The sequence below is a fragment of the Hippopotamus amphibius genome, chromosome 6, assembly GCF_030028045.1.
Source record: "Hippopotamus amphibius kiboko isolate mHipAmp2 chromosome 6, mHipAmp2.hap2, whole genome shotgun sequence".
NCBI classification, from domain to species: Eukaryota; Metazoa; Chordata; class Mammalia; order Artiodactyla; family Hippopotamidae; genus Hippopotamus; species Hippopotamus amphibius.
Genome location: NC_080191.1, coordinates 10053867 through 10072679, shown reverse-complemented (window position 1 = coordinate 10072679; position 18813 = coordinate 10053867). Strand labels below are relative to the sequence as shown.

Sequence of the window (18813 nt, the reverse complement as noted above, 5' to 3'; positions counted from 1 at the left end):
CTCAGCTGTGACAGGGACTGTGTTCCAACGCAGGGTTAATTTGCTGTTCATTTTAGCATTTACAGCGAGACAAGATGAAAAGCGAGCAGGAATGCCTATTATATTTCTATTAAATGAATCTGTTGGGACCTAATGTTCTTGATTAGCTTTTGAAAACGAGTGCTCCGCAATGCATTTTCTGTTTACCTAAAGTAAACAGAGAATGAATTGTCATTTATTTAGAGATTCAAACACTGCTTTTGAAAATGAAGCTTTATGAGGGCTCTAGCTATGTTGTCCCTAAATGTTCTTTTCTTTTCAATTGCATTAAAGCAAAACATTTGCTCCAACGAAATGAAAACACTGCAAGAGAATGAGGATGCTCCCTTGTTACATCCTGAGGTAGTCTCATTTCTGTTTAGTTTTTTGGCCGAACACAACACAGCCCTGCCAGGTCTCTGCATTAGGAAATCCCACATGTAACAGTCTTTGGACTTAGCTCTGATACCAACTGTTCATTAAAAAACAAAGTGTCCAAAGAGCAGGAGAAGAGAGAAAAATACAGTTCTTACTCATTCTAGCCACAGGAGCTGGATGTTGACAGTGAGGAACTCCTTCCCACTCCACAGTCTGCACGGTTACAATAGCATCACTTATTCTGTGTGTCCTCCCTTGACCAACCAATCCAGGCAAATTTGCTGCTTATAAATGCAATTTTTTTCCCCTGAAATTTTAACTCACCTTATATTTTATCTTAGGGCTCTTAAACTTCCAGGCTTACTAGCATTACCTGTTTAGGGGAAACCATTTTCATTCATTTCTGTTTTAATGTTTCACTCCTTAACTCTGGTTTTCCAGCAGAGGACCATTGGGGCCATTTATGCTATGTTTTGGTATCAAAATGCTTTTGAGAGTAGCTTACTTCGTTTTAGAGATGTTGTTAAAAGTAATATGCCATGTTCAATTTTTTTTCCCCTATTTATTGGAAAAACAATTGTGCTTGAGTCCTGGTTGTGGTCAGTTTATACTGGAGAAAGTAAAATATATATGTGAACATCTTCTCCAGCTATCTTTAGAGAAAATATATGTTTAGTCATTGCTGTGCTTAAACACAATATTGTGTTGGCAGTAGTTCTGAGAGACTGGTACAATCTTTGTCCTTTTAGTCGCTGTTAGAAATTCTTTGTTTTGGTCAGCATACTTTCTTGTGATAAAAGAAAAAAAAAATAGAGAGAAAAAACAGTAAGCTTATTTCTCCAAGGAGAAATGTAATTTTTTTCAGCTGCAAGAGAAGCGATGGTGTTTGGCTGGTTATGAAGCCCTGAGAAGTTATGCTTCTATATGAAAGAGATTTTTTCATTCCTAAGAGATAAATAGGAAGCCCTTCGAGTTTTCTTAGTGCAGCTTAGGGCAAATTTTAAAAGACTCCATGAGAGAAGATTGCAAGCCCCTGCTCCAGAGGGCTTTTCTTAGCTTAAGGGTGAGTCTACCATCTTGCATGGTTCGCTAGAACAGGGGTGGGTTTAGAAAGTGGGGGAGCTCTTTGGGAGATGGTGATGGTTCTTGGGAGAAAACGTTGAGGGCACAGGTTACTTCTAGGCTCCCAGGTGATCAGGAACACATGGCTGGAAGGCTAACCCTCTGGGCCACATGTGCTGACAGAAAGCGCCCTGGCCAGGTAGATGGGACATGGCTTCTGACTTTATAACTATTGATTGTCTCTGCCCTCCTCCACACTCCCAGTCTCTGCTTCTTGGAAGAGGGGGAATATTAAGTAAGCTAAACAAAAGCTAAGTAGAATCAATGCCTAGAATACACAAGTGTGTGTAATCAGAAGGCACTGACAAAGAAAGCACTGGCTGATAGAAACATCTGCTAGGCGACTGTCGATTTCCTGTAGGTACTGGTTTGCCTGTTTAAATCTCTACCTGTGCTATGTGCCTTCACACTTAATGTACAACACAGATGACTAGATATTTAGCTTGGTGGCCAAGATTCCTTGTGCAGCAGTTTCCTTATGCTTTTTATTAATTTTGAAAATGCAAGGCTGTCAAGATGAGTGACATTAGATAAAATTCGAGTGTTATTTGATATATCACAATTCAGTGGGGCCCCATCTACCTCTTCATAATAGATGTATGAACACACACACACACACACACACACACACACACACACACACAGAGTCCTCAAGGTATTTTGCTGGCCTAAGTTTATGACCAAAGCAAATAACTTGCAGTAAGAGGAAATGTGGGAAATTCACATCACTTCAACAATACAGCAACATGGCTGATGAGAGCCTAGAAGAGGGAACACTTAGAACCAGCCTCTGTGACTAGCCCTTGTTCCAAATTCCAACTCTGTCGCTGGTCCCTTTACCATTATTGCCTCATTCTTTTGGGACTAGAAGGCCTTCTCATGTCCCCTATTAAAATGCTTATATGGGTGGGAGTTGGATTAAGAGCCAGAGTCGGGGGAGGACCTTAATCATTCCAAGAGCTCACAGCTTCTCGTCAGCCAGTACTTGCTCAGTTCTTGAAAGGCACCTGGGGTAAGACCTAACAGAAGTATAGCATTAGCTGAGTCCTTGGAGGGAGAAGACCTCTAGCTAGAAAAAAAAGAATGTTGGAAGAGTTTGGGGAAGGTACTGAAGACAACTGAGCCTGCTCCCCAAATGTTCTTAGGACCCGTCCAGAGAGCATCACTGTATTCAGGAAAAAGCTCGAAATCTAGTCACAGATTAGCAGCAACCAGTGTGGTATAATTTGGTTGGAAAGAAACAAGGTGTACGAAGTCTGAAAGGGGCAATAAGAGAAAGGAAACGCGAGGGGAGAACAACCTGTCTTCCTTAGTTCCAGATTCCCGAGTCACCACCTAGACAAAGTGTGACTCCTTTTGGCTTTTCCTTAGGCTGTTGAGGGTGGGAGTTTTGCAGAGGAAAGGGGAGAGGGCCCTTAGGTGGGAGGCTAAATAAAAATAGCATCGGGAAAGAATTCCTTCGGGTCAATTGCAGTGCCAGTGCAGGGAGAAGATGAGAACTATTGTCGTTTTGTGGCCTTGTGAATAGAGCTGGTAGAGAGGAGAGCTGCCTAGGCAGTCCTGTGGGCTGATTTGTCCATCTCATTTTCTTGTGGAGGCAGCGAGGTGGATTATAAGAGTTGGACATAGCCCTTAGGCAGAACTGCTGTGTGTTAATGCCGTGTTCAATTAACATTAATGAGCATCTTGTATGTACAAGGCATTGTACTAGACAGTGCTTGTAGGGGACACAAATAGAAAAAGACGCAGTCCCTTCCCTGAAGGAGCTTACCATTCAGTACGAAGAATAGGCACGTGCAGTATTGTAGTTGTCAGGAAGGTGGGCTCTCCGGTCTGCCTGCAAGTTTGTCTCAGCTAGACTTTATACCGTATCACTCTGCAGGCATAGCTAAGGCGCATAGGCACAAAGGCATAACATTTATGGTGACACACCTGGCATCACATCACATCGGATCCCCGTTTCGCCTCTTGGGCCTCTTTGCATTTCAGATCTTCATCTATAAAATGTAATAAAAGGCAGCAGCCTCAAAGGGTGTTGTAAGGATCGAAAGTGATGATGTATTTAAAGTGCCTGGTACATAGTAACGTTCAGTACCTATGAGCTGCTGTTATCATGATCCTTCTTTCTTTCGTGATTAGTAACATTACACAGGGAGCTGTGGCCCAAGAGAGCAGCAGCGAAATTCTGGAGCACGAAGGAGGAAGAGGTCATTTCCACATGCCGCAGTCAGAGACCTAACAAAGGAGGATACCTTTGATCTAGGCCTTCCACGGGTTGGATCTTCCATAGTTGGAGCTGGGGTATAAGGGAAGGGGTCCTTCTAAGAAGAGGGAAATAGCACGGGCAAAGGCAAGGAGGTGGGAAGGTACAGGCCAGGCGACTCACACCTTAGCTGGCAACTGAGTTGGCTGGAGTATAGGATACCCGAAGGATACAGGGTGAGCTGGCAGGCCGGCCCATTTGCAGAGGTCTAAATAACTGACACCATCCTATCAAGTCTAGACTTTCGTAGTTCTACTTCATGGAAATAAAAAAAAAATTATTATGGAAAATTCCTAACACATGCAAAAGTAGAGAGTCATATAATGAACCTCCATGTACTAACAGTTATCAGCTGTTAATCTTGCTTCATCTACCCCTGTACCCTCTACCCACTGCAGCCTTTTATTCTGCTGCAGTATTGTGTTTCTTTGTTTTTTTGGTCAAGACTAACACACCACTTCTGTGGCTAGAAGGAATCCATTGAGACTGATTAAATTGGGAACTGGAGCTTTGGGGCTGTGTGTACACAAAACAAATGACTCTTGGTTATGCAGTGTGCTCTTCCATCCCTGCTCAGCACACCCTTGTAAGGCTTGGGTGATCAGATGGAGTTTTGAAAACCCTTAAGGTGAAAGACATGCCACAATGTTCGTGATGACTTGAGCCCTTCTTTACTCTCAGGCCCCTGGTTCTGTTTTTTTCATTTTTTTATTGATGTACAGTTGATTTACAGTATTGTGTTAGTTTCTGCTGTACAGCAAGAGGATTCAGTTGTACATGTGTGTACACTCTTTTTATACACTTTTCCATGATGGTTTATTGCAGGATGTTGATATAGTTCCCGGTATTATACAGTAGCACTTGTGGTTTACCCATTCTATGTAGAAGAGTTTGCATAGGCCCCTGGTTTTAAATGTATTTATTTAAAAATAAGATCAGATCTCTTTGCAACCCAGCCCATCTCACCAGTACATGTGGGCCTCATCACGGCACTGAGGGGGAATTCTGGATTGCTGTCAGATATTAGCTATTGCTGGGACTTTCTGGCTAGATCATGGAATCTTCATGAGAACCGCCCCCTCGCCCCACCCCGAGGTGATAAAAACAGCCACATTTCACTTGAAACTTGATAGGCTTTTCAAAATAGGTATGATTGACCAAAGACCTCCCTTAACACTGTTAGTCTAGGGGAAAGTCAGATGTTGCCCCAGCTCAACTTGAATTGACACACTGTTTCTCTGATGTTACAGCTGAGTGGCCCAAGCACTGAGAATTAAAATTCATGGTGACACACTTGGACTTCCATCACATCAAATAAGATATCATATGACGTATGCGTATGTAGTATGCTGTGTACCAGTTTCCTGAAATAGTAATTGCAAAAGCCCCAAAGGTGTAAAATGACCCAGAAATCCCCAGGGATTGGTTGCTGTCTAGAGAGAGTTGGCCTATCCAACCATTTTTTTCTGCCTACCCTCCAGATCCCTTTAGTCTGGAGCTATTCCTCTGTTCCCACAGCTCTCAGAACTTTTTTTTTTTTTTTTTTTTTTTAAGAAAAATTGACCTTTTTCGAAAGAAGAGGACCAATCTTAGACTAAACAAGGGTCAGTTCCAATAGAGGTGGCAGATGGTGGCTCTCCATCTAGACCATCGAGACTTTAACACAGGCAGAGGAGTGGATTCTGCCTGAGCTGTCCTATTTTACCTGCACATTCCTCTGTTTCCATCTGTGCTGTTGTTTCTCCTTGCTCTCCAGCTGGCTCTGCTGCTTCTCTCTTTCTCTTTTTAGCCCCTTGGCTCCCATTGCTGCCATGGTCTTGTGACTTAGAGCCTTTTTCTTCTCCTGTACAAAGACCCTCTCCCATAAAGACCATCTCCCCTCACCTACCACCCATGCAAACCCTATTTTAACTGTCTCTTCTTAGTTTCTTTCTTTGGGGGAGAAGCTATTTGCAGGAGGACTGGAGTTCTCCTGCTTTTGCTCTGGTGTAGGTACTCTTCTCGGGATTATATTTTGTCAGAGACCCTTGGTCTCCTGCAAGCTCTCTTTTCCAAGGCATGGAGATCTTTGCCTTTCCCATTCTAGGGCCATTGCACAAAAAAGGCCAGAGGCATATGGTTTGGTGTTCATGCTGGCTTACATGAGCAGTACATCACAGTGGTTCTTGGACCAGAGAGAGGTATCGAGGACCATGTGTTCTCCAGGGGTGACACTGTGGTGCGGTGGGTAAGAGTGGGTGTGCCAATCCCTGCTCTGCAGACATGCCAGCCGTGCAAGCTGGACAAGTTTCTTACTTGCCCTGAGCCTCAGTGCCTTTATCAATACGATGAAGATAAATAGAGTACCTGCCTCGTCGGGTTGTTTTCAGGAGTAAATGAGATCATGTATATGAAGCACTGAGTGTGCCTAACATATACTAAGTAAATGTTCAATAAGTAGTAGTCTTATTACTAATAAAATGGATCTAGGAGGTGGCATTAGTTTAAACAAAATCTTCAGGCAAATGCTGGAAGTACCTGCCTTTATTCTCTAACAAGAGTCTCTTCCCAGTTGGGTCAGATAGAAGCCCATAGGTAATATTTTAATTTAGGACAAAACTTCAGAGAAACCCTCGAACCTCCACTCACTTTCCAGGTTATGCCAAGAGCACTAGAGATGCCTGTTGGCTGCATAGCAAATGTTGCTGATTTGTGAGGTACTATGATGTTGGAGTACTTTTTCAAAGAAGAATTTAAAACTTCCAAAAGATAGTATGGTTTTGGGGCAAAGAGCTTGGACTCTTGAACCAGACTGGTTCAGATTCAAGAAGCTCCACCACTCCACCTACAGGCTCTGTGACCTTGGGCAAGTCACTGAATATCTGTGTGTCTATGTCCTTGTCTGTAAAATAAGCACAACAATCATATGTATCTTGTAGGTGTGAGGTTGAATGAATGAGTACCCCTAAGATGCTTAGAACAGTATTTGGCAAATAGTTGGCATTCAGTTGAGGTTGTTGTAATTATGATTATGATTATTTCTTTCAAGTTTGCTTACTTAATAGCACATCATAGGATACCAATGACCAAATTTTCTAGCAATAGATTATCTGAAAGTCTTGAGTATGTATATGTGCATGCAAAAGCCACAAGATTTCCTTGTGAACAATAAGAGGGACAGGGTACATTATGCAGATAATTCCTATAGCTAAGTTTTTAAAAAATATATTTATATATATGTAACTGTCCAGGAAGATTCTACATGATCCAAGACCCCTTCATCTTGCTCTCCCATTTAATAGTAAAATTGTTAATCTTAGAAACATGCAACTAAGAAAATAAATGCAAAACAAAGGAAAAATATAATTTACACATGGAAATATCTGCAGTGGCAAATGGATGTGGCTCTGATAAGCCTGTTAAGGGAAGGAGACAAGAAACCATCCTTTGTGGGGTGCCTCCAGCGTGTCATTGTGCTTGGTCTTTATAGACCCTTTAATTAATTAAGTAACTAATTAATTAATTGGCTGCGTTGGGTCTTTGCTGCACGGGCTCTTTCTAGTTGCATCAAGTGGGGGCTACTCTTCGTTGCGGTGTGTGGGCTTCTCATTGTGGTGGCTTCTCTTGTTGTGGGGCATGGGCTCTAGGCGCATGGGCTTCAGTAGTTGCAGCACATGGGCTCAGAAGTTGTGGCACACGGGCTTAGTTGCTCCATGGCATGTGCAATCTTCCCCGGTCAGGGATCAAACTTGTGTCCCCTGCACTGGCAGGCGGATTCTTAACCACTGCACCACCAGGGAAGTCCCCAGACCCTTTTTTAGACCCTGTATGCGCTATACCTTTGCTCGTAGATATTATTATTCCTGTTTTACAGATGGGGAAATTAAAATTCAGGGATGTTACATTCTTTGCCCTGAGAGAGGGGAGGGGACCTAGTGAGCAGGTGCAGAGCCTGGATTTGACCCACATCTCTCTGACCTGTGCTCAGGCCAAGACACACTACCGCCTTCTCAAGGTGGTGACCAGGTCTGATGCATTCTTCCATCACAGGGCGAGAGAAGGGGTTCGGTCTATGTTTGCGGAATGAAGGAATTAACCAATTAATCCAGAATTGCCCTTTCTAGCTTCTTTATGTTAACAAGCCTTTGGTAGAATTCTGAAGCCATTCTGTGGGAATGTTAGGAAGGGGAGTTTATTCAGAAAGGCATGTCTGTGTTTGAGAATTTCCAATGAATACTAAATTGTAGGGAAAGAAACCAAAGTATATATTTTTAAATTTGGTAGTCTATAGAAAACATAATTTTCAATGTGTTATAAGCATTTGAGTGGGTTTTTAAAAATCTGACAGCAATGGATGATATATGATAAATGCTAAACCTTCTTTTGAAGATTTTGATTCTTTTTATGATCAGTAAGGCCATTTCAGAAAGGCTTGGCCTCTTTTGATTTGGTGGGATATAATTCCTCGGGGTGGTCTGTTGCCTTCAAGACTTCTGGCCATCAAGTAGCATACTGGAGTTAGGTGTCAGTGAAATTATCCCTCATTGTTTTATTTACTAGAACTGAACAATTACCTAAAATACCAAAGAGAATTCATCTCTGATGACTTGACAGAAACTCTAGATCATGTATCAAGCAAAACCAGAAAGCAGATAGGATATCAATGATCAATATAAAAGTGCACAAGAAACCAGCCAGGACTAGTATTAATCATATTTAGTCATATGCTTGGTTTATGGCTGGAAGAATAAGCTAACAAAAGTCTCTTGGGAGAAAGATGGAAAGGGAATTAAAACAGATTTGGACTTGAGAGGATTGACATATGTGAGTAATAAAGGAGGCAAGAATTTGGAGATGGGGATGTGGAGGTGATGGGGGACTGGTGAGAGGAAATTTTAAAAGAAGAAGAAAGATAGAAGACCGTGATTAAACTGCAAATAAGCAGGTTCAGGCAAATAAGGTCTTTAACGTATTTTCTCATTGCACGTGGCCTGAGTGTCTTTTGTAGTCATGTCTTTTGTACACTTCCTACGCTTCTGGTTTGAGGCATTGGACTTTCCACAAGGGCTCTCTTCCCAGCTTCTCCTCCCTGGCCACGTACAACTAGAAGTTGAGATACCCTCTTTTAATTCCAGACGAGGCTTCCCTAGCTGACAGCTCTGTGAGGCAAGAACTTTGCCTTTCCTCACCATGCCCCTGAGAACCATGCTTGCCCACCCCATATTTTATGACTACGAGTCCTCAGTGCCAAGGGCCCAGGTTCGATCCCTCATCGGGGAATTAAGATTCCACATGCTGTGTGGAGCAGCCAAAAAAAGGGGCGGGGGGAAGGGATTGCGTGTTATAATTGATGACCTGTCATTTTTAAATTGGCAGTGTTTTTCCCAGTGGTATAAAATAATAGCATCTTAACAATCAATGGTGATACAGCTTCAATGATCTGTGGAGGCAGGTGCTCAAAAATTTTTTGTTGGATGAATGCATGCATAACATACCCCCTGGTTCTAGTTCAGGTAAAAATGAAATGCTTAAGGCTGGGTCTGGATTGTGCATCGGCCACGGACAAGGTGGAGTGGAGGGTTGGCCTGTGGTTGTCTTGGCTGAGAATTTTACTGCTGTATAATTTCCCTTCAGTGGAGCCTATAGATGGCTTTGTTCATAATTTCAAGTGAAATGTTGAACCAATTAAGATATACTCCCGATAAGACAGGTTTAAAATAATAAGCAATACTTTTGCCTTAATTATCCAGAAAATTGCTTAATGTTCTACTTTGGATTGCATATCCATCAGTATTTCTTTTGAAAATCCATGAAGATACATTGGCAGCGAAGCAGTGGTTTCTCTCTCTTTCTCTCTCTCTTTTCCAGTAGGACGAGCTGTAGATTTCATTAAGATAAAGTATCGGTTTTTAAAGTAAATCAGGATCTTTTTACCCATCATCATCACCAACACCATCATCTCTTAGAGAGGTTCCCAATCTACAGAAGAGACAAGTACACATAGATAAGTACATTTCCCACACTTCAGATTTTATAATCTACCTTCAGGATATCAACTAAGTTATACCCTACATTTAACTGTGTGAAATATTCTGCTGTTTTATAGTGTTCAGATCTCAATATAGTTTGGTTTCCTTTGAATGGAAAATTTAAATCTGATTCTGATATTGCAGCAGGACCTGTTATACTCTTCTTTGTGTGAACACGGAAGGGGAAAACCACACAAACATTTTTAAATGTCAAAGCCTGTGATGGGAAGGGAGGCAATATTTAAATATTGATCATATGCTAGATAAGGCCTTCACGTGAAAAGTATCCTGATTATTAAGATATATGAAATACTTTGGGGTCTGCATTATATAGCCATTTCAAGCAGTGGTGTTTTTAACTGCTACATCGTCTGATAAATGTGTTAGGACAAAAATGGTGTAAACACTAGTTTTGGCTTAGAGAAATATTTATATATTTGCCAGATAGCTTGAATTTTGACAATATGTGACATCATTGTGTACATACACATATAAAGTACAATATATGAAGGCAAATTTATATATCCCACGCAGACGTGTGCATACATACATAAAGGAAAATGAAAATAAACTAGAGCATTACAGAAGTGCGTATGAGCCTATGGCATTTAACACATCTCCATCATCTATGCAGTATTTGATATAAACATCAAAAACATAATTTGATGTTTATATATGAACACATAAAAATAACATGGAAAAATAAAGTTGTAGTGAAATTTTCATTTTCATTTTTCCTTAGCACTTTTATTTTTAAACAATGTTCTGACTGTCATCAAATCAGCCAAGTTGAAAATTGAGCTGCATCAGTGGAGACAGCCAGCCTTGATAATTCAAACCCAAAAGACCTTTTCTCAAGGGATATATTCTCTGGTGTGTTTGGTCGGGATAGTTACTTATATCTCTAATTTGTTCTTCTGTGTACCTTGCATGAAGACCATATCTGTAACCCAATGCAGTATCTGTAAGGATTTAAAGCCTTTTCTAAAAACCCGAGTCTTTAGTATCAGGGACACATCTCAGAAAGTGGAATTAATATAAGAGGAGGTGGTTATAGGGTGTGTATGTGACCCAGATGTTGATGATATTTGTCTTTCAATCGGGGTGCATTTATTGAGTACCTACGGTCTCCCCGGTGCTGTGCTTAAAAGACGTGTTACACTGCAAACACAGTATAACATGTGGATCCTTCCCATAAGGAGTTGACATGCAAACTGTGCTGATATGAACAATGAACTTCCAGTGTATGTTAAAGTGCCAGATGGGGTGGTATGGTGATTAGAAAATAGAAATACATAGTAAAGTATTATGTGTACCAAAAGGCCGTAAAGGGTCATTTAATGGGGAAGAGATGGTGGGCTGGAGTCATCAGGAATAGATCCTCAGAGGAGGTGGGGCCTGGGCTGGTCCTTGTAGGGTGGGTGGGGAGTGCACGTGTATCTCAGAGAAAGACTGTTTGTGGGATGGCGGGAGGGAGGTGAGCAGGGAGCACGTGGGGGCCATTGAGACACTGCCTGGCATCACTTTGTGCGTGGCGAGAATAGGGGTAAGTCGGTACCTTGTGGTCAGATAATAAAAACAGTGAGAGCCAGGCGGCTAGTGTTACATGTGGTGTTTTAGTCTGTGGGGATCTGTATTAGGTACCTGCGCCAGGCAATGCTATTATGAAAGCAGTGCTTTCACCCCTTGGAGGACGTGAGGAGCGAGACTTCTAGAAGTCAGTTAGAACCGTCCAGGCACACTGTGATGAGGACAAATGCTTCTCACAGCTGGAAAGGCAAGAAAGAGGCTGCAAATGACTGTCCAAAAATATGGCCATCAAGTTCTTATGACCATGTTCATATAAATAACTAGCAAAGATTTCATCTCAAGCCAATTTTCTTATAAATTTAGATTTGGGATAAGAGTCGTCATTGAGTAAGTAGCTAGTTGTGTGCAGTGGGAAAAACTGAGATCAAAGTAGAAGCAAGAAACTGAACCGTGATCCAGAATGATTCAGGGATCAGTGTGACTAAACTGTCAAAACACAAACTAGGGGGAAAAGGCTCTTAAATTCGGATTAAAGAGGGATAGAATCTCCCTGAACAAGAATGCAATAACCCCTTCCCCCAGAGACCAGCACAGAGGCAGTGCATTACACGTGCCCGGGAGTCACACTAACCTGGCTGTGTGGTGACCAGCTTTGCTGCCTTGGGAAGGTCGGTCTCTGCATCTGTAAAACAGAAATAACAGCTGTATACGCCACTTAGAGTTGCTGTAAGAGCTAAATAAGATAATACATACAAAGTGCTTGGTGTATAAAGAGCACTCAATAAAAGGTAACCAATAGAGGGGATAACCCCCCTTTTTTGTATTCAACTTTTAAGAGAAAGAAGGAAATGCCAATAAATAAAACTCACATGAATACTTAGATTCCTTGTTTTTTTAAAAGTGAAGAGAAAAATCTTATGACATGTAGCTTTTGATTGTGTGGATTTAGCTTACTCTTTACACCCTGCATGTGTACAGGACTCTAGAATGAGAACCGGTATGTATCCAGTAATGACCCTAAAGAGTTTCAAGATCATCAAAGAGGAAACGTCTTATTGAGTTTACCATCTTTACTAAGATACAGTATTAGACTGATATCAAATGGTTTGGGGGGGAAAAGTCTTACACAAAGAGGGTTTGCTAGTTAAACCCCTGAATCAAATTTCTTATAATCGCACATTCCCTGATTTTCCTAATTCCCTGACTACTTAATGTTCTACTTTTCTTTTGGAGGTAAACACCATCACGCACTTCTTTGGCCATCTTCTTTGTTCATATCCTGATAAGTTGTAGGATATATCAGTTAGGCACTTAATTATTGATTTGATAAGTCAGTTTTCCTTTGGTCTGATTTAGCTGTCTGGAATGCGTTTGGGACTTGTTACAATTGTAAAAATGAAAGGAAAAAGAAAAAAAAAGAAAAGGAGCAAAAATCCAAAATAATGTGAGTAAAATGTCATTATGTGAACATGGTAAAGCTGGAGAGCATCTCTCGATTAGAACTCCTCTCTGAAGTTGTTGGGCTGCCTCTGCTCTACGCAGATTATCAAGGTCATGTTCAAGATTAAAATGAGCTATGGGGCAATAAATTGCCCTTTATAGCAGAAAAACATGCAAACAGAAAATGAGACATAATGTCTTTCCGCATGCCCTGATTTTTTTTCTTTCTGAGCCTAATACACCTATTTAGTCTGATTTAGTTTTAGCTTTAGTTATGGTTTCTAAAATTACAATGTGTGCGAAGATTGGAATTTTTTCTTCCAACAGGAATTAGAGTATATGTAATATGCTTTTCTCTCTTCCTTTGGGGAATGGTAAGAATCACATGTCTCCCTACTGTCTCTGTATCTAGTCAGTCTGCTGTGGGGACACCCCTCACGGGGCCCAAGGTGGAAACAGTGCCTCCCAGAACCAGCAGCCACTTAGCCTTGCATCTAGACTGGCTCTCATGTCATCAAAGTGTTAGCTCCAGCAAACAATGAAAGTACAATAATATCTTTTTAGATTGTGAAACTAACCATGCAGAGTTGTTTAGATTTGGAAGTGCAACTTTAGAAATGTGGTTGAATCCACTAGTGTGTGTGTGTGTGTGTGTGTGTGTGTGTGTGTGTGTTTAGTGATCACAGTATATGGGTTTACATCTTAAGTTTTCTATCACAAGAAGGAAAAGACAGGACTGTGAAGGATGCTAATGGTTAGAGCAAGAAACCTGGGAATAGACAAAGGTTCTGGAATCGGGTCTCCTTCACTCTCCGCAGCCATCAGCACCATTTCTTTGGCTCCTCCTGGCCATGTATTAACATCTCTTAACTGTTTCCGTAAATTAGAGAACTTTATGCGAGTGGCACACAATCGTGCTTTCCTCAAAGCCCACGTCAATTCCTTCTGTCATTCAGTCAGCAAGCTTTTATTCAGTGTCTATAACATGCAGGGCATAAGACCGTCTTGAATGGGTACAAAATGGACTACGTCCTCACAGAACTCCCTGCTGGTTTTTATAAGTTTTTTGTACATTTATTTTATAGTATAGATAGATGATAGATAGAGACATGCATAAGTATTTATAAAATCATTTTACTAAAGGCTTTGAATAGGTGCTCAAGAAATACCGACTTCATGAGTGAATGAACAGACCGCACTGTGTGGCTCCGCCTTGGCACTTTTCCACAGCCAGCTCAGACTCCAAGGTCTCTCCTGTGTCTAGGGAGTTGTCAGGAATGTCTGGAATGCGGCAGCAGTGGCTGAGTGGAGTTCCTCTCCGACACGATTCTTGGGCAGAATGAGTAGTGGCAGAAGGTATAGGAGTCACCTATGGGCTCTGAGAACTACCAGGAGCTCCCTCTCTAAACTACGGCACACCTCACCCTGGGGTGCCCGCCACCCCAGGCACCAGGTGTGTTTCCCAAATGAGAGAGTGGGGCCTGGAAAGAATTTTCTCCAAATTGCATTCAATGTCCCATATCCAAATTTATGTTTGAATTTAGCTACTAGAGAAGGTATTGGAGGTCGTACTCAAGGCATTAGATTTTAAAATCTGTATTTTTAATTCTTTTTGAACTATTTAGATATAGATTTTAAATGAAAGAATTGCTTTGGAAACATGACTACATTCCTAGGTTTAAGCGAGACACTTGCTTTAGCTGGTCCAGGATGGCAAGCAAGGCTCCTAGAAACCCCCCTTCCAGCTCCCTCTCTCTTTCAGGTGATTTTCACATAAAGTGTCAGTGGCTCCTAGATGTTGTTTTCTCTGGAACCCTCATTCTGCTGAATTGGCCCCACAGAATGATCATACTTCTTTTTGAAATGAAACTACGCAAAGTCTTGAATTTTATTGCAAAATTTAATACCAGTAATTACTTAAAATTTAATGAATTTCACTACTGACTTAATTGCTTTTGAGTAGTTCCACTTAACTTATTAAAGAGAAGCAAGGACGTATTCATTTAATGAGCAGCAAAAGTCTTGCCCTCACATCTGCCTACATTCTCTTTTCAATTAATCAATTATAGTCTGATGGTGTGTAATTACACATTAAGAAAGTTATTGGATATGGCAGCATGTCTGTCCCGGGGGGCTCATGAATACACTAATATAACACACCTGTAATGACCTGCACTCGGGTCTGCAAATTACACTCATTTCTCTCCCTCTCTTCCTCTCTCTTTGCTGAATTAAGATGAGAGCAATTACCATTAACTTTTTGAGTTACATCTAGTCAATGTGATATGGAGAGAGAAAGTGAAAAATACTGAAAGAAAAGTAGAAATGGAGGAAAAAGACTTTATCTCCGCCTATGAGTAATCTGCCTTTTGAAATTAAGCTTCCTGAGACCTGGTGCTGAGAGCCACTGCAGCAGTGGTCGGTGGTCGTCCATTAGAACTGTGTCTACTGAATCGTACCGAATACTTGAGAAAATCAGGCCAGCATTATTTGAACTCAAATAGTGTCTTGCTTCCCAGCTTCTTTCAATCTCCTGATGAGAGAAATAGGAAAACCTTTTGAAATCACATTCAGGCAAATTTGCTTGGCTTGTTTCAAATCAAACCAAAGTCTGGAACTGATCCCCAAGCAGGAGCGCTAAGCCTCCGCATAGCAACTAAGCCGCGTTAAAAAAAAAACAGCAAAGAAAGAAAGAAAAAAGAACCCACTAAAAATGCAGCACAAAGAGCAAGTTTTACTATGCTCATGGCCTAAAGGCTCTGGTTATGTGAAGGGGTCTATTCCAGTATGTCCTTCTGATTTATACTAAATCAGTAAAACCCAACAAGAACCTCTTAATCCAAATTATATAGTCAGAGACATTCTAAATGCCTAAACCAACCAAATGATTTTAAGCAAATGCCCCGTTAAAATAAGCTTTTGATGTCTGCACAACTCCAAGTCAAGAAGCAATCTGTTGACATTTTCGGCAAATGCTATCTTCATCTGAGACAGAGGCAGCCGTGGCTTCTCCAGAGTATTTTTCAGAGTAAAGTGATTCTTCTCTCCTTCCCTCCCTCCTCCCCCACAAAAAACCCTGCTTCTATTATCCCCTCATTGAGGTACTGACATGGTCAAGTCTGTTGTGATGAATGGCTGTCCATCAGGATAGAAAGCAGGATACACTGGTACTCAGCTAGCAGATGCTCATGAACATGCAAATGATTGTGGTAGGGAAGGATTTGCTTTGTTGATGTTTTTAACTCTACAGCCAATTTTGGGCATTTCGTGTGCTGTTTTCCCTGCTTAGAGCCACTGGCCGTGCATACCCCACTGTCACTTGGGCAAAGCCTGCCTCTCCGTGTGCCTGGGGATGCCCAAGGCCCCACTGGCCCAGAACAGAGGATGTGTGTCAGCGGCAGAGGCACCCCATGTACTTTCAGGGTGTGTCCTTTCCTGGCACCCCTGGCCTGTCGGGACAAATGTCTCTGCCGAAGGGGCTGTCTTCCTGTGTGGGCTCCATTTGTGGCATCTCATGGGCCTCCATGGGGTTGAATTGTAAATAGTGGCCACCACATAAAACATGCCATCTGTACCCCTGTGGGTAGTAGGATGGAACACAAAAAAGATTTATTCCAGGAATATGAACTGATGTTTACAGACATGCCAGGGCTGGCTTTGAAAACACAGTGGAAAACTGTCTCAAAAGCAGTTTAAGTACCATGTAATAGAAGCCTGAAAAAAAGTGCTATGGGGGCATGAAGGAAACCTCTATGCCCAGGGAGGTGCACCCAGCTGGTGTGTCTACACCAGTCCCCTTTGCCCGGGGGTGGGAAGTACCATAAGGGAAGGCAGGGCCAGAAGGCAGAGGGTGCCTGTGGCTCTCATGCTTTGGGGGCCTATAGTCCCCCCAAATCCCAACCCCTGTAATAGTTCCTTAAAAATTGGAGGGTAAGGAGATACGTTGGGATTGAGCAAATTGGATTGCGCTGGGAACGTTTCCTTATTTGCTGGGCTGGGGTTCAGGGCTGTATTGGGGGGCATCCTTTGTTGGGGGCATCACAGCCACAGGCAGACATAGGCACCTTGGCTGTTGGAGTGATGACCGCACATCCTGGGATCTGCACAGCCTTCCCAATTTCATGTATATCATGTTTTCATAAACCAGTGGTCCTCAAATGAGTTCAGATGCCCAGGGTTTGGAAGTAGTGTCACTCTTGGGAACACGATGAATTATTGACCTATTTAATCCCCATTGTGTAAACTAGGAGTAATTTTTGCCATCTGTAATAGACATATGAGATATAAAGTCATCCACAGTTCAACAAATACATCATCAAGCTAACTAAGCAGGACCGACAGTTTCTTGTTTCCCATTCATGCTCCTTTGCTGCTTGCCCGTTGATTTTGTCATCTTTGAACGCTTGCTAGCAGATACAGCAGCCTCGGTCTGTGAGATAAGTCCTTTCCTACTGAACACCCTCTTGTGATGTGAGTTTATTTCCCTACTCAGCCTGTTCTGGAGACCGGGCCACTCCGTTTACGAGGAGACTGGGGTCTCCCCTGAAGGGAGTGGCGTCTCGTATTTCTAAACTCAGCCCCGCATCTCTACCCCCACCTGGGTCGCCACCTTTTTCCCCTTCCCACCCCTCTTCCCTTCGGAAACCCGAGAAGTTACCCTTGCAGGGCAGGGGATAGGCAGGCTTTCTTGGCTCTCGCTACGGTGCGGATGTCTGTGAGGGCGCCCCCTAGTGATCTGCGGTATGATAACGCCCTCCAAATTGGCCCTGAAGTTGGATCCTGTGTCTGGACCCAGGTTGGCAAATTGTGCCAGCACTTTAGGACCTGTGAGCTTGATATTTTAGATTCTCTGAGCCAGACTGTGGGGTGTGTGTGTGTGTGTGTGTGTGTCCGTCCGTCCTCACGTGGGCATGCACGTGCATGCAGCAACGTTTTACTGAAGGTTTCAGTCAGTGAGGGCTTTTGTATCACAGAGCTGTGAAAAGCTTGAATATGACATTCCAGTCCATAACTGTTTCAGCCACCTGCCCCCAGGAATTTCCCGCTGGCCGCATTTCCCCGCAGGTTCCTGTCAGCCTGCTCAGGGCCCTCTCCCCCGCCTCCCGTTTCCTCCTCTCACCTTTCTGCCCGTTCACACCGCGTGCTCACATTTCCCTCAACTTTTTATGCTGAACGGACCAGCCATCACCCAGCAGCCGTTGTGCTTCCTGTGTTCTCTGAGTACACGTCCCTCTTGGCCTCACGTGTTACATACTGTCACATCTTTTCTGAAGTCCCACTGGGAATACAGCAAGTCAAAGGAGGGCTGATGCCTGTGCCCTTAAAGACCAGGCAGCTGCCGTTTACAGACCCATGGGGGAGTGCGGGCAGCAGGGCTGAGGTGGGCGACCCCAGAGATGGTGAAGCTCAGGGGTCTCTGACTCTTGCTCGGTTAGATGTCCTTCTCCTGCTGGAGATTCTCCTGCCATAGCTAAATCTTGAAGGCTTCTAGTTAAAGCTGAGGAAAATATAGAGGAGAAAAACATAAATTTGCAAAACGAGTGCATTAACGTTTCTCTTCAGTGGTCTGGGAGAAGACAAAAGTGATCTGATTATAGTAGCAGCTCCAGCTGGTCCAGCTTCCAGGCAAATGGTGTATCCTGGGGAGCTGAACTTCAGGATCACCCCCCCCCCCCGTCTCTGAGAATGTCCCAGAAAGTGGGACGCTTCCGCGTTCTGGCGTGACTCCCACTCTGCCTCTGGCTGCAGGAAGCAAACCCCAGTCTTCCCTCAGACCATAGGCCCTGGTTGGGGATCAGAAGATATGGTTCCGTTAACTGTGAGCCGGCCCTCCCACCCCAGGTTGTCTGTAGCCCTCACTATGAACACGTGGTCCACCTACCGGCAGCCTGGACGCCACCTGGACTCCTGGCAGGATTGCAGACTCTCAGGCCCCACCCAGCCATCCTGAATCAGAACCTGCATTCTTTTAAATTATTTTTTATTTGATTATTTTTGGCTGCATTGGGTCTTCACTGCTGCGCACAGGCTTTCTCTGGTTGTGGCAAGCGGGGG

The 18813-nt window shown here is 42.9% G+C and overlaps 1 protein-coding gene across 1 annotated transcript in view; it reads left to right on the top strand.

The window, feature by feature from the left end:
* Positions 1-18813, top strand: part of SOBP (sine oculis binding protein homolog) — a 158674-nt gene that overhangs the window by 91641 nt on the left and 48220 nt on the right. The gene's annotated exons all lie outside the window — the stretch shown is intronic.